General features: G+C 54.1%; 1 long non-coding RNA gene across 4 annotated transcripts; it reads right to left on the bottom strand.

Annotated features, from left to right (window-relative positions):
- Positions 1-11,532: 11,532 nt before the first annotated feature.
- LOC120384395 lies at positions 11,533-13,435 on the bottom strand. Of its 4 annotated transcripts, XR_005588839.1 has the most exons (5): positions 13,337-13,418; positions 12,731-12,891; positions 12,539-12,654; positions 12,095-12,250; positions 11,533-11,890 (listed from the first exon to the last, which is right to left on the bottom strand). It is a non-coding gene; the product is annotated as an uncharacterized LOC120384395 (long non-coding RNA). The 4 variants fall into 4 exon arrangements; XR_005588840.1 differs by lacking the exon at positions 12,731-12,891 and having other exon boundaries at positions 13,337-13,435; XR_005588841.1 differs by lacking the exons at positions 12,731-12,891; positions 13,337-13,418 and adding an exon at positions 12,979-13,290.
- Between the last annotated feature and the right edge of the window lie 410 nt (positions 13,436-13,845).

The raw sequence follows: 13,845 nt of genomic DNA, 5'->3' as shown, positions 1-13,845 counted from the left end.
AGAAGCCTTTTCTGGTGGGGGGGGCGTTTCTTCTCAGTGGTATCCCAGCACATCTAGTGACAGTCTTGAGGAGTTTCTGTGACCCAACCCATCACACTCCCTTTATCTAAAATCAAGAAAACCTGTCACTGTGGGATGCAGGGACAGAGAGAGGGGCAGATTTTCCTCTAAAGGAAGGACAGAGGCTGATGGATAAATAAAGGGACGGCAGAGAGAGTTTAAGGATGTAAAAGCTATTTCTCTCCCCCTCCCTTAATTTCCCATCCCCTTCTATGTCACAGGCAGTTTCCCTGGCCTACCTTTTTGCCAGCAGGTTCCTCTTCCTATGCCTGCTGCTGGGACCTGTGTGGTGATCTGGCTGTGTTCAGCTCTCTGACTAGGGGAACTTTCCCATGATGCCAGCCAGACCACTGACTCTGCCACAGGAGTAGGAAATCCTAGCAGAGCAAGACACTAGAGACCTGGCCAGAGCCCTTACCTAGTGCAACGTCCCTAACTGACCCCATCTTTGGTTTCCACCCTAGACTCACAAAACCTCTCCCAATTCCCCTCATCCCAAGGAAATGGCTTCATTAACCCTGCACCTGCCAATCCACAGGATAAACGGGACTCCATACCTAGCCTAGGGAGGGATCTGTCACTGGGCAGGACTGGCTCAGTAGGGGAGAAGGGAAACCAGAAACCCTACAAGGTTTGTATCTCTTAACGTAACAATAGAATAACAGGAGGATTCTGAATGTGCAAATTGCCTAAAGCTCCTTGCCAGTGGTCGCCATTACAAAATCACCATTTACCCCAGTCAGCACACGGCAGTGTTGAGATGCCGCACTGCTTCCCAATGCTTGGAACTGGCACCAGATTGCAGCACTAACTAGAACCTTCACCTCCTCCACAAAACGGTAATTCTGTTGACAACTGCTGAACATCTGTATTTACACAAGCATCAGGTTCAGCTGTGGGTGTCAGTTAAATGCATTAAATACCCCTCTAAATGCTCCACTGCACACACACTTCCCCCTCTTGGGAGAGGATGAGAGAGAGAATGGACCACACCTGGCAGGTGTTAGTCACATGGCTTGATACATGGCTGGAAGCTGCTCAAGCCCAGATTTTTAAAGGTATTTCCACATTGCAGTGCTGAGTGGAGCAAAGTCTACGTGACTTAGCAGCCTACATTTCATTTTCAAAAGTGATTTCTTGCCCCACTGACTGCTAATGAGAGAGGCTCCTAAATCACATAGGCTTGCCAGTGCTGAGTGGAGCAATGGTGAAATACCTTTGCAAATCTGGGCCTCAGATACTATGATGATCAGGGGCAGTAAAAGAACTGATATAGAAAAGAGGAACAGATTCTCCGGTGCACTAGGGCAGATGTACAAAATGAATCTCTCCAGTCTCAAAGACTTTAAGGTCAGAAGGAACCATTATGATTGTCTGTCTCTAGTCTGACCTCCTGCACAACCCAGGCCACAGAATCTCACCCACCCACTCCTGTAACAAACCCCTGACCTATGTCTGAGTTACTGAAGTCCTCAAATTGTGGTTTAAAGACCTCAAGGTGCAGAGAATTCTCCAGCAAGTGACCTGTGCCCCATGCTGCAGAAGAAGGCAAAAAAAACCCTCCAACAATGTGACTTCTTACCCGAAACTTGTGTACACCTGACACGCCTGCCAAATTCCTCACATTCAAAACCTTCTTGAGACCTATTTCCCTCCACCAGCCCAATGCAGGGCAACAGAGAGGGTGGCCAATTCTGCCCGTTCTCCCCGCTTTTGTCTGTCTTGTCTGTTTAGAGTGTAAATTCTTTGGCACCAGGGATCTCTCACTACGTCCACGTTCAGTAGAGCTGATTGCAAAACTTAGCTTAGACTGAAAATGCCAATGCGCTGAAGAGAACTGATTCACCAAATCGACTACAGATTTGACTCCACTTTCATCAAAACACACACAGGTTTCTGCTGGTGTTCCAAGATCCACAGGGTTCAAAAAAGAACTAGATAAGTGCCTGGAGGATGGGTCCATCAATGGCTATTAGCCAGGATGGGCGGGGATGGGGATGCCAGAAGCTGGGAATGGGTGACTTGGGATGGATCACTGGATGATTGCCTGTTCTGTTCATTCCCTTTGGGGCACCTGGCACTGGCCACTGTCAGAAGACAGGATACTGGGCTAGCTGCAGGGGCGGCTCCAAAGCCCAGCGGGGCAAGCACCCGCCTGGGGCGGCCCTTTACCAGGGGGGCGGCAGGCTGGGCCAGTGGACCTGCCGCAGTCAAGCCTGCGGGAGGTCCACCGGAGCCCCGGTGCGACCGGACCTGCCGCAGGCGTGACTGCGGACGGTTTGCTGGTCCCGCGGCTCGGCTGGACCTCCCGCGGGCATGCCTGCAGCAGCTCAAGCGGAGCCACGGGACAAGCGAACCGTCCGCAGCTGCGGGAGGTCCAGCTGAGCCGCGCGACTAGCGGACCCTCCGCAGTCATGCCCGCGGCAGGTCCACTGCTCCCGCGGCTCGGGCGCCTCCCGGGCATGACTGCTTGGGGCGGCCAAATTTGTAGAGCCGCCCCTGGCTAGCTGGACCCTTGGTCTGACCCAGTGCGGCCGTTCTTATGTTCTTATCTCCCGCGAGCCCCAGCTCGGGGAGTCTGGAGTCGAGTCTCGGGGCAGAGCCAGGTCTCTAGGGGCTCTTGCTGTCTGCTAGGCTCCCTGTCCGAGCCAGGGCTCCCGGCGCTTCCAGTGTCCCTGCCATGGAGCTGAAAGCCTGGAAGTTCCAGGACCAGCTCCCAGGGGTGCAGCTCTGGGGTAGCTCCGCCATGCAGACTGCCCCGGGCTGGAGATCCCAGGGCTCCTAGAGGCCTGGGCCAGTGACTACCCCAGGCTGCTCTGCTCCTGAGCAGGCAGCTGGTAACTGGCCTCTGGGACTCTGGAAGCCCTCAGGTCCCTGGCCTGGGTACAGTCCTTGTCCGTCTGGGTTTGGAATGAAGCCAATTCTGAAATAATGAAACGTCTCACAAGCTGAAACCACCAGCTCTAGTGTACAGGGCCTAGCGCAGTGGGCCCGACACGGTGGTTGAGGCCTCTAAGCACTATTGCAAAGCAAACACTAAAATAATAACCTATTACTGAGCAAACAACTTCATCCTGACTCTGCTCAACCCGTTGTGGGTTTGGCTTAGACTCTTCAGAGGCTAAACTAGAGGATGCCCATGTTTTGTCAAGCACCCTGCTCAGCCCTAAGGGAGAGGCGACTGTCTGTGCTGCTTGGGCAGCTCCAGCTGACAGCGGGATGGGGGGCAGCCTTACCCCAAGGGAGGCAAACTGCCTGGGCTGGGCTGGGGCGGGCGTGCTACAGCCACAGGGCGGGCGCTTGGGAGGCTACACCCCCACCCCACTCTGCCTCCTTGGCCAGGGAGCCATGGCAAAGGCCCCTCCTCCGGCTGGGCTGGCCCCCCTCTTTGGTGAATCGAGGAGCAGCACTGAGGGGTGCCCAGGCCGTCGCCCCAGAGGACGTCTCTGGGGAGACCCTCCAGAAAGTAAATGCAGTGACTGTAGCAGGCCCTGCGGCGGGGCTCCCCCCCAGTGTCCCTGTTCGACTGCCCTCACCGTGTTCACACTCCGGCCCGGAGAAGCCAGGGTAGCAATCACAGGTGTAGTTCCCGATGGTCTCCACGCACTCGCCGCGCTGGCTGCAGGAGGAACGCTGGCAAGATGCTGCAGAGATACAGCTGGGTTAGGATCCACCCTAACAGCTCCTTAGAGCCCAGTCAGAACCCGCCCCATTGCCTGGACCCTGCACTCCATCCCTGCTGCATTTCTTCACTGCGGGATTCTTTCACAGCCTGGTAAAGTCCTGGGGGAAAACCTGCTCTCAAAGGCCTTGGCTCAGGCCCTGCAAGAGCTCTTGGGGGGGCTAGATACCAGCCAGGGCACCCAAGCTTTGCCCAGCCAGGTGGCATTGGCACCTTGCCGGAAGCTTGGAGGCAGTGGCTGCTTTGCACAGATTGTCACACGGCTCTTGCACCCAGAGGCGCTGCCCGTGGACAGCGCTGAGCTGGACGGGTTGGCTGCCCTCTGGATTGAGATGGAGTGTTGCATGCTGGGCCTGCAGGGGACACACCCAGGCATTGATCAGAGGGCAGCACGTGCCACGTTTGGCTATCAGGCTGTGCTTTGACCTCCCTATTTTCCCATGGGTCCTCTGCCTCACTCGGTGCAGAGGATGGACGGTGCTCACTGAATGAGGAGCTATTCAACTGTGTGTTTTCTCCTCACTGGTCAATGTGTGACCGCCCCTCCCCCCGGCCCCAGCCTTATTTACTGCACACGATACAAACCCTGCTCTGAAGACAGAATTATTCATTTCCCCAAAGGCTTTTCTATAGCGCTCATCATGCCAGTATCTGAGTGCGTCACAAACATGAATGAGTTTATACTCACAACAGCCCTGGGAGATGAGAGGGTGGTATTCTCCCCATTTCACAGATGGGAACAGAGGCATAGAGGCACTGGTTCTCAAAGGTATTTAGGCATCTAACAGCCATTGACTTTATTGCAAGTTAGGTGCCTAAATACCTTTGAGGAGCTGGACCAGAGAGATTAAGGCCGAAAGTAATTTTGGGGTGTCCCGTTTGAGTTGAGCCCTGCGCGGATGCGAGGTTATATCCACAGATGCGGGTATCCATGGATCTGAAGCAGATACCGTAGACTTGCAGGGCTGCAGTGACAACGAGCGAGACAGGCTCCCGGTCAGGAGACGCCACTTGCACACACTGGTGTGACCAGAGACAGCTGCCAGTCAGCCTATTGCCCGCCCGGTGGGCAGGGCTGGAGGAGGTACAGCCATGCCGGAGGAGCTGCCTGGGCGCAGGGTCCTGCCAGTGGCAGCCGGACATGCTGCTTCTTTCGCCGCTGCGGTTCCTGGCCCAGTCTGTTAAGTCCTTGGGGCAGCCGGTGTAGGAAGCAATCACTTGAGGCCAGAGAGCAGGCAGCTAACCAAAACCTCCATTTTATTTACAGATATACAGAGCGCTCACTCAGCCAGTTGAAACCGGTTGAGCTAACCCATAATAATCTAACTCAGTTGCCATAGCAACAAAAACCATGACAACCAAATACACAACACAGTCATTGGCCATGGCCCTGCGGATCTCACTCACTGTCACTAGAGCCCTGCAAATCCGTGGATGTCCGCGTTATATCCGCAGATATCCACATCCGCGGATATACACTGTGTATCTGCAGAGGGCTCTACATTTGAGACCCCCTCGGACCGGATTTTCTGGAGTATTTAGCATTGTAAAGTGCTATGTGGAGAGCACTGTTCCCATTGACTTTAGTTGCAGCTGTCAGTGCTCAGCACTTCTGCAAATCAGACCCCAGGGTCTCAATCTGAGCACCCAGAAAGTGAGGAACACACATTCAGTGGCCACCTGGGAAAGGTTTGGTTTTAGTGACTTGCCAGCATCACATGGGAACTCTGGGGCAGAGGCAGGGATAGAATCCAATTCTCCAGGGCGGCAGTCAACAGCCCTACCCTTGAAACCCTCCTTTCTCTTCTTGCAACCCCCTGCCCCATTCATCACACCGTCCAGCACCTGCAGCAGGTGGGGTAGGGCTCCTACAGACAACAGCTTTTTTCACTGTACAACCTGGATTCATTCCCTAGCATAGGTCCATCCTGCGCACTCAGGGAGGGAAGGGATCTGGCATTTCCTATGGTATCAGTGCTTAACTCTGAAACGTTAACGATGTTCTTTTAAAGTAGGTTTCTTTGTGAGTGTCTGTGTGTGTGTCTGTAACTTCTTACATTTTTATAAAGCAAACTGTAAGAAAGAGAAGATCCATCACGTGGCACCATAGTGACACCAATATGGATCATCATCAGGGTTAAAATCTTGAGATCCAGTGCACAGACCTCTGCCACTTGAGCTAATGGAGGAACCAATAGCAGGAGCAGGTTGTCATGCTCTGTATGGGCCAGCACTAGAGGGATATGAGACACACATTTTGCCAGGGGATTTCACAGATATTTGCGGACAACAGAGGCCTCAGCTCAGGTGGGCAGCAGGGGGACTCCCTTGACAGCTCAGGGCTGGGTGGTGGGGTGGGGACTCCCCGACTGCTAAGATTGGGCAGTGGTGGTGGTGGGGGGTGTTTCCCTGACAGCTCAGGGCTGGGCAGTGGGGGGTGCTGACACCCCAGGGCTGGACAGTGTGGGGGGAGGGGGCTCCCCTGACACCTCAGGGCTGGGCAGTGGGGGGGGCTCCCCTGACACCTCAGGGCTGGGCAGTGGGGGGGGGGGTCCCCTGACAGCTCAGCGCTGAGCTGTGGGGCTCTGCTGGTTGAAGCTGGGTGGTCTCATTTCAATTAATCTTGGTCAGTTGAGCACAGGAGAGAACTCAACCCCCTCACCACCTGGAGTTTCCTTCTGTGGGGGTCTGTGGGGCACTGTCAGGGCATCGTCCCTGTTGCCCAGGCAGGGTCCTGCTCTGGGGGCCATTTGGGGTCTCTGTTCCTGGCACTGTCCCCTGTCCCCACACTCAGAGGTGTCTGGGGCGGAGGGGGGGGGCTGTTGCTAAGGAGCCAGCTGGTAGCTCTCCCTTGTGAGCAGCAGCTCCTCTGCCTGCCTCACTCCTCCCTAAACACTGCGCAGGTGAAGCCAGCCCCGTCCCCGGGTAGAAGAAGGTGCTAGACCTACCATCTCCAGTGCGACCTGCCAGCCTCCACTCTCCTCTCCTCTTGCTCAATCCCTGGACCGGAGACGACTTACTCCGTCCCTCTGCTTGGCTGTGTCTTGCAGCACTTCCTTCTCAGCGTGCAGAACCTCACTGCATCCCTTCCCTGTTCCTCCCCCCACACCGAGTCACAGCTTGAGGAGTCATTGGGCCAAAGAGAGCGTGACTGTGAAGCCTGGTGGGTAGGGACTGACCTGGGAGGTGGGAAATCCAGGGCCCAGTCCCCCTGCTCCAATGATTTGGTGTTGATCCAGCATACGACAGCTGAAACCGAGGGATCCTCCATCAGACTATCCCTTAGCCCAGTGGTTAGGAAACCTGTCCTGAGAGGTGGGAGACCCCTTTGCAAATCCTTTCTCCCCCGCAAGGAAACGGAGGAATTGAACCTTGGGCTCCCACAGGCCAGCTGAGTGTGCTACCAGTGGGCTAGAAGCCATACGGTGAACACCACCACCTCCTTCTCTGGCAGCCAGACTTTGATGGGACCTGCTCCGATAGGTGGCCTCTGAGCGCGCTTACTGGATCGGGCCCTGTATGCAAGTCAGATGGCACCTGTCTTCCCGCGATTCACAGATCGCACTGGGGCTTAGGCAGGAGCTAAGTACCCAGGCGCCTAGAGGGAGGCAGCAGGGCACCTGCCCCATGGCACAAACTAAGGTGTGTAAGCAACTTTTCCCTGAATACGTAGGTGCCAAATGAGTGTAAGTGCCTACATGGGCCCATGGGAGGTTTGTGGATCTCAGTGAAGCCTCAAACTGAGACTTAGGCACCTAAACCCCAGACCTAGGCGCTTAAGTCTGGGGTTTAGCTGCCTGTGATTTTCTTGGGGTACCCAGGACTGTGAGTCACCCTCTAGCCAGAGGGAGCCTTGCTGTGGTGGCTGGGGTCAGCTCCCTAACCCCCCAGCCTGTTAGCCACTCAAGCACTCTCCTAGGGTTAGGCCGGCCCTTCTGCCTCACAGGTGCACCCCAGTCCCCTTGAAGCAATCCCGTGTGATATCCAGCCCAGGATGCTGCTACTCCCAGAAAGCCCAGAGCCTCTGATCCCAAAGGAGCAACATATCCCACTTTACCAGTTTCACCTTAAATCATTGCTCCTGTGAACCACACAGCACTTGCAGTGAAACAAGAGAAGGTTTATTTTAGAGAGAATACAGAGTCCACTAGGAACAAGAGAGCGGTTGAAAACAGTGGTTACAATACAAAACAAAATCATGAAATGCAGACTAGGGCCACACTTATCAATAGTTCCCTTTCCTAGCTGGCAAAATAATCACCACCCCCACCCCCCAAGTTCAGTCTGTTGCAGAATTTGCTAGCGTGTCAGGAACCAGGCTCCAAATTTTCATGAAACACCCCCATTCAGCAAGATGTTTCCTCAGTGAATGGATTCAGGGGGCCTCTCCCCTTCAGTGTTACACTGAAAAAGTCTTTTGTTTCTATTCCCAGGCAGGATGATCCCTTGTCTGTTGCAAGGTTCCTTTTTTACTGCCAACTGGTTTCGATGGTTTGCAGTTGTCTCGGAGGGTTTGCCATTGAAAGTCTTGGGATGCAGCAAGACTAGACAACTGAGCCTGGCATTACATCATTGGCTAACCAGGGAGAGGCCAATCAATTGACAGCAAAGACCTCAGGAACTGTGGGTTCCATTCCAGGCTCTAGCAGAGGTGGCAGCTGAAATGCCTAAAGAATACATGAACAACTATGAACTTTTTAAACAAAAGTCCAGAATTAGGATGGGGCTAAGACCCGAGCATGCCCGTCGGTCCGGGCTGAGGGACAGGATCCGGCCGTCTGAACTGAGACCCCAGGCGGGCGTCCTGCCCGCGGCCAAGGCTCCACAGCCCGGTCGGGGCATCCCCTTTTCTGTCAACATTAGAGCGTTTGGGCCCGGGGTTCTGAGGTCAGAATGCAGGCCCCACGGGCGTTTCGGCCGCGAGAAAGTCTTCCATCAGCAAGACGGCCGCGGCTAATGTTGCTGGCCGATGGCGGAGCACCCAGGCCCGTCCTCGAGCCGGTAGGGTGTGCACAAACTGTTCCAGAATGACTTGTTCCGTGACCTCCTCTGCAGGCCTCGTCTCCAGCTGTAGCCATCGCCTACACACCTCCTTCAGGACTTGGGCCACCAGCCGTGGTTCGGTGCCTGAGGGATACGTCTGGCTCCGGAACTGCTGCCGAAAAGTCTTGGGGATGACATCTAAGGCATCCAAAATCGCGGCCTTTACTCGGCTATACTCCCTTGCCTCTTCTGTCGCCAGCCCCCGGTATGCAGTCTGGGCCGTCCCGGGGAGATACGGGGCCAAAAGGGTGGCCCATTGGTCCTGGGGCCACCCAGCGACCAGTGCCACCTGTTCAAACATTACCAGGAACGCCTCAGGGTCATCGTTGGGGCCCATCTTGGTTAGTCGCACTGGGGCGGCAGGGCGTGGTGCCCCAGCCCCATCCCCTGGCGGTGGTTCTACGGGGTGTGGTAACGCTGTCACCAGCTGTTGCAGCTGGGCTCCGAGCTGCTGAATAAGCTGCTGCTGGAGTTGAGCGGCGTCCTGCTGTTGCTGATGTTGGAGCTGGGCAGCTGCCTCCTGCTGCTGCTGTAGCTGCCGCTCCTGACTCTCCGTCAGCAGCTTAAACAAAAGCTCCATCTCCATGGTTCTCTGGGAGTGGATCTCCCCCTCCAGCCCCTTCTCACAGGGGTCAAGGGATCAGATCCCCACTTCTGGCACCACATGTACAAGAGTTCACCGGGGCTCGACCCTCTCCGGGCAGAGGGGAGCCACGCCGGCTCACTACACACCAGACTGGGGTCGGCTGCCCCCGGGATACTTCCGTACTCCGCCTCGGGTCCTACCCAGGTCCTGGCTTGGCCTCGGGGGGGGAGGGACCAGGAACATGGGTTCGTCGGGGTAGGGGTTGGTCGGCAGCTCCGGCAGCTCCTCCGGGTAGCGAGCATGGGGCAGCTCCAGCAGCTCCTCCGAGTAGCAGGCGCGGGGTAGCTCTGGCCAGTCTGGGCGGCCGCCTTGGGCTGCAGGAGCTTCCCAGTCTCGGGCTTCCCTAGGGACGTCTGTTCCCTCCAGTGGCCGGGTTCCTACTGAGTGCAGAGGGCCGGCCTTTATAGTTCCGGGTCGCCGCCTGACCTTTTGAGGGGTGGGTTCAGAGTTCCCTAGCTCCGCCCACTCTGGCCTCCGGTTGGGCTCTTCCTCCTCCAAGGCGGAGGGGAGCCGCACCACCTCACTACAGAGGGGCTGTGGGGAGGATGGGGTAGGAAATGGCAGGAAGCCTCTGCCAGAGTCACCTGAGATGGAGAAAGTGAGCTTAGTTCCAGTTTGGGATTAAACTGTGACAGATCCTGGGTGTGGCAGTGAGCTCTTGGCAAACTGGGGAGAAGCCTGGCCGTGCGACGGTTCCTGTTTCCTTCTTTGGAAGGAGTCTCATGTAGCCCTAGGTTGTGAGAGACACTGCCTTCAGTCTGATCTCCCCTCCCCTGCCGGGGTCTCCATCACTCTCCCGACTCATGAGTCTCTGTCCCTCTGTCTTACTGGCCACATGCTGAGCTCCTGCACCTCCCTCTGGAACCAGTGGGAGCTGCGGGTGCCCAGCCTCTGTCTGTCCTGTTCCTTTGTGCCGTTAGCCCCACTCTCTGGTGTCTGGTGATGTTTGACCCTGGCTAACGCTTGGGGATGCAGTGTGTGTGGAAGCCGGATGCACAGTTAAGCTCTGCCCCTCTCCATGAAGGGAGGGAGCAGACTGTGTTATAGGTGGGGCTGTGATCACCAGTCACATGTTGGGATCTGGGGTTTTAACTGGTGGTTTTATACCCCTGCAGCCAGCTCCTCCTAGGCAGGGTGTGTACAGACCGTGGTGCAATGTTCAGGCCAGGCTGAGATGGGCCGGAACCATCCCTCCACCTCTCTATGATCTCGTGGCAGGGGTGGGGTGGGGAAGGGTTACAAGAAAATAAAACCCTGATCTGACCTTCCTCCCCACTACCCTTGGTTTGGGTTCATTTTGCCAAATAGAAGCTGAAATGAGGAGATTGTTGCAAAACCAGGACCACGGCCTTCCCCATTTTGCTCTTCTCTGGTGTTAGGACCCCTCCTGCACCACTGTTTGTCAGTGACACCAGTTCACGTGGTAGCTTTGCACAGGATATTGCATTCTCCCCCAACTGCCTTCCCAAGGTACGAGTCACTTGTATTGTCTTCACCTTGGAGATGCTGTCTCCCTGCAGGGAGAATGAGGCCCCAATGGCTTTCAGGCGGCTGGGTTTATAGAGGTTTGAGACCCCACAACAACGCCCTGGGGGACTATTCCCTGCTAGCCTGTGAGTCCAGTTCAGGTGCCCAGGGAGCGGTGGCCCCACCATGCCAATGGAAGTGTTGCTCTGGGGTCACTGACTGCCCCTTCCAGAGCCGCTCTTTGAAGGGATCTTAGGTCCGGAGCAGCGGGGCAGAGCGCTTGGATGTGGCCGACCAAAGGCCTTGGCCTGGCCCCTCGGGGCATCCTGGGAGAGGAACATGGTAACAGTGCCGCTGGGCTTCCTGCTTTCCCCTCGACCGATGCACCTGGCCATGTCCCCTCCCCATCCCTGGGGGCCGTGCACACGGCTTTTCCCTCTCTGGGACGGTGGGCTGGTCCCTCCTGTGCTGGGTCCCTGCTGGAGTGGGAGAGTGACATGGGGGCCATGCTGGCACGGATGGGGGAGCAGTGCACCTGGGAGAGACTCTGCCCCGCTGCGGGGCTGGGAGCATGGGCATGGCCGAGGGGCACAGGACGGGTTTATAGAAAATTCAAAAAACAAAGGGAGACAAGTTCTCTCTGATTGATTTTATTATGTCTGTTCCTAAATGGCCCTAAGGGCTGGTCCCTGCTCGATGCCCCAGAGGAAGGCGAAAAACCTCCAGGGTCTCTGGCCAATCTGCCCTGGAGGAAAATTCCTTCCTGACCCCAAACATGGCAATCGGTTTCACCCTGTGCATGCGAGCCAGGACCACAGAGGGGAAAGGACCCTCTGGTCGCTATGGTTACACACCCTGTCCCAGGCCCCTCCAGGATAGTGCCTGTGTCCCAGCACTAACCCGTCTCCAGGGCTTTCTTCTTTGCTTCCATCCCAGCAGCAACTTTTAAACATTGTGTCTTGAATACTGTCCACGCTGCCTGTTTCCTTCATCTGAAAGAAAAACCAAAGCCACTGATCTCACTCAAGTGACAAGCAGATTCAGCACCTCCTAATAAAGATGAATCCCCTGACATCTGCCATCCCCCTCACATCCTCTTAGCTCCTGAGATGTCTGATCAGCTGTAACAAACCCTTTGGCACAACATAAATTACATTCAGCACTACAAAATTGCTATGCTCATTTCTTAGACTTACCAAATGTTGCTTACCGCTCCTCAGAGCCAATCCTGTTGCTTTATTGAATGAGAGTCTTTCATATTTTGAGATCCAATCGTCCTTTAAGGTGTTGGATCTGTTCAGCTCCGTCCCTGTTCCTTTCTACTCAAATCCTGAGCACCTGTAACTCTCCTCCTGAAAAGACAAATCCATTTGGCAATAAGAGACTCCTAAATGCTCATCTCCTTGTCAGTGGTAGTCTGCTGCATCGTGGGTTTGAAACTTGAAGGTGATAAGTGATTGTCTTCCCATTCTAGTCAAGGAAGGTAACTTTTTGCAGGTCTGGCAATATGCGTTAGTTTGTTCTTCAGTAATATGACTGCTTATAATCCGCAGTCCCCAGGAGATCAGATCAGCTGCATTTCTTTAACCTGAAGGGAAACCAGATCCATCAATTTCTCAATTATGAGGTGAGTTCGTTACCTCTTGGTAGCAGTGATGAATTTTGCCTGTTTCCTTTCTGTAGATATCCCAGATCTTCTAGCAACTTCCTGAAGTTTTCACAACCTCAACGTTCAAATCGGCTGCATTTCTCTCATCTGAAAGTGTGAGAATCTGTTCATTGCCACTTGAATGTTAAGAGGGGGGAAAAAAAGGATTTCTTTACCAACTGACGTGCCTGGTTCAGCTAGTTGGATTTGCATTAATTCCTTTTCGAACACAACAGCCCTCTGGTCTCCTTCCATCTGGAGATGCAACATGACCTATTTATTTGGTCTGCAAGTGTTGCTTTAGACTCAGATTCATTTGTCAACCAGGGAAACGTAAATGCTTACCTCCATGTCTGATGGTCTGCTGACTTGATTCAGATTTGCGACTAGCTGAACTATTTGAAGTGGCTTTTTTTGTTTGTGTATTTTTACCTTAAAATAACAGCATCTTGTCACTGGAGTCCTCAATAGATCGAGCAGCTGGCAAATCCATGTTATTTGTCCCAAGTCTGCTTTTGACACTCTCCCCATGACAAGTAAGGTCATCCACAGTTTTTCTCCCTGAAAGCAAAATCCACACCACTTCATGTACACATGGATGTTTGGAGACTGGTATTTCTTACCTCCTTGCCCAGGACAGCCACGCCACTTAGCCTCACTTCTCCTGGTAGGAATGGCCACCTGGTCTGTTCATATCTCAGAAGCAAAACCTGCAATCAATGTTTGACAGATTTATTTATTATTACTCACTAGCAGATTCATTTGTCAACCAGGAAATGTAAATGCTTACCTCCATGTCTGATGGTCTGCTGACTTGATTCAGATTTGTCCTGAGTCTGCTTTTGACATTCTCCCCATGACAAGTAAGGTCATCAAGCAGTTTTTCTCCTGAAGCAAAAATCCACACCACTACATGTACATGGATGTTTGGAGACTGGTATTTCTTACCTCCTTGCCCAGGACAGCCACGCCACTTAGCCTCACTTCTCCCTGGCCAGGAATGGCCACCTGAATGCTGTTCATATCTCACAGCAAAACCTGCAATCAATGTTTGACCAGATTTATTTTATTATTACTTCACTAGCAGCTATGAAGAGTCATCAATGGAGAAAGGTTCCTTAGCATCCAGATCATTAGGCTTCTAAGGGACCTTTCAGTGCTCACCTACTTTTCAGTCATGTTCCATCAAGCCAGGCTTTGATTCTTAGGCGAGGTACAGCCAGCTACGCTAGGTAAAAACCTGAAGCATATAAATGGCTGCTTGCCTTTTTCTGTTAGAAAGTAAAAGTAAATGATGCT

This window comes from Mauremys reevesii, linkage group 16 (genome assembly GCF_016161935.1).
Source record: "Mauremys reevesii isolate NIE-2019 linkage group 16, ASM1616193v1, whole genome shotgun sequence".
Taxonomy (NCBI): Eukaryota; Metazoa; Chordata; order Testudines; family Geoemydidae; genus Mauremys; species Mauremys reevesii.
This window is presented reverse-complemented; position numbering and strand designations above follow the sequence as displayed.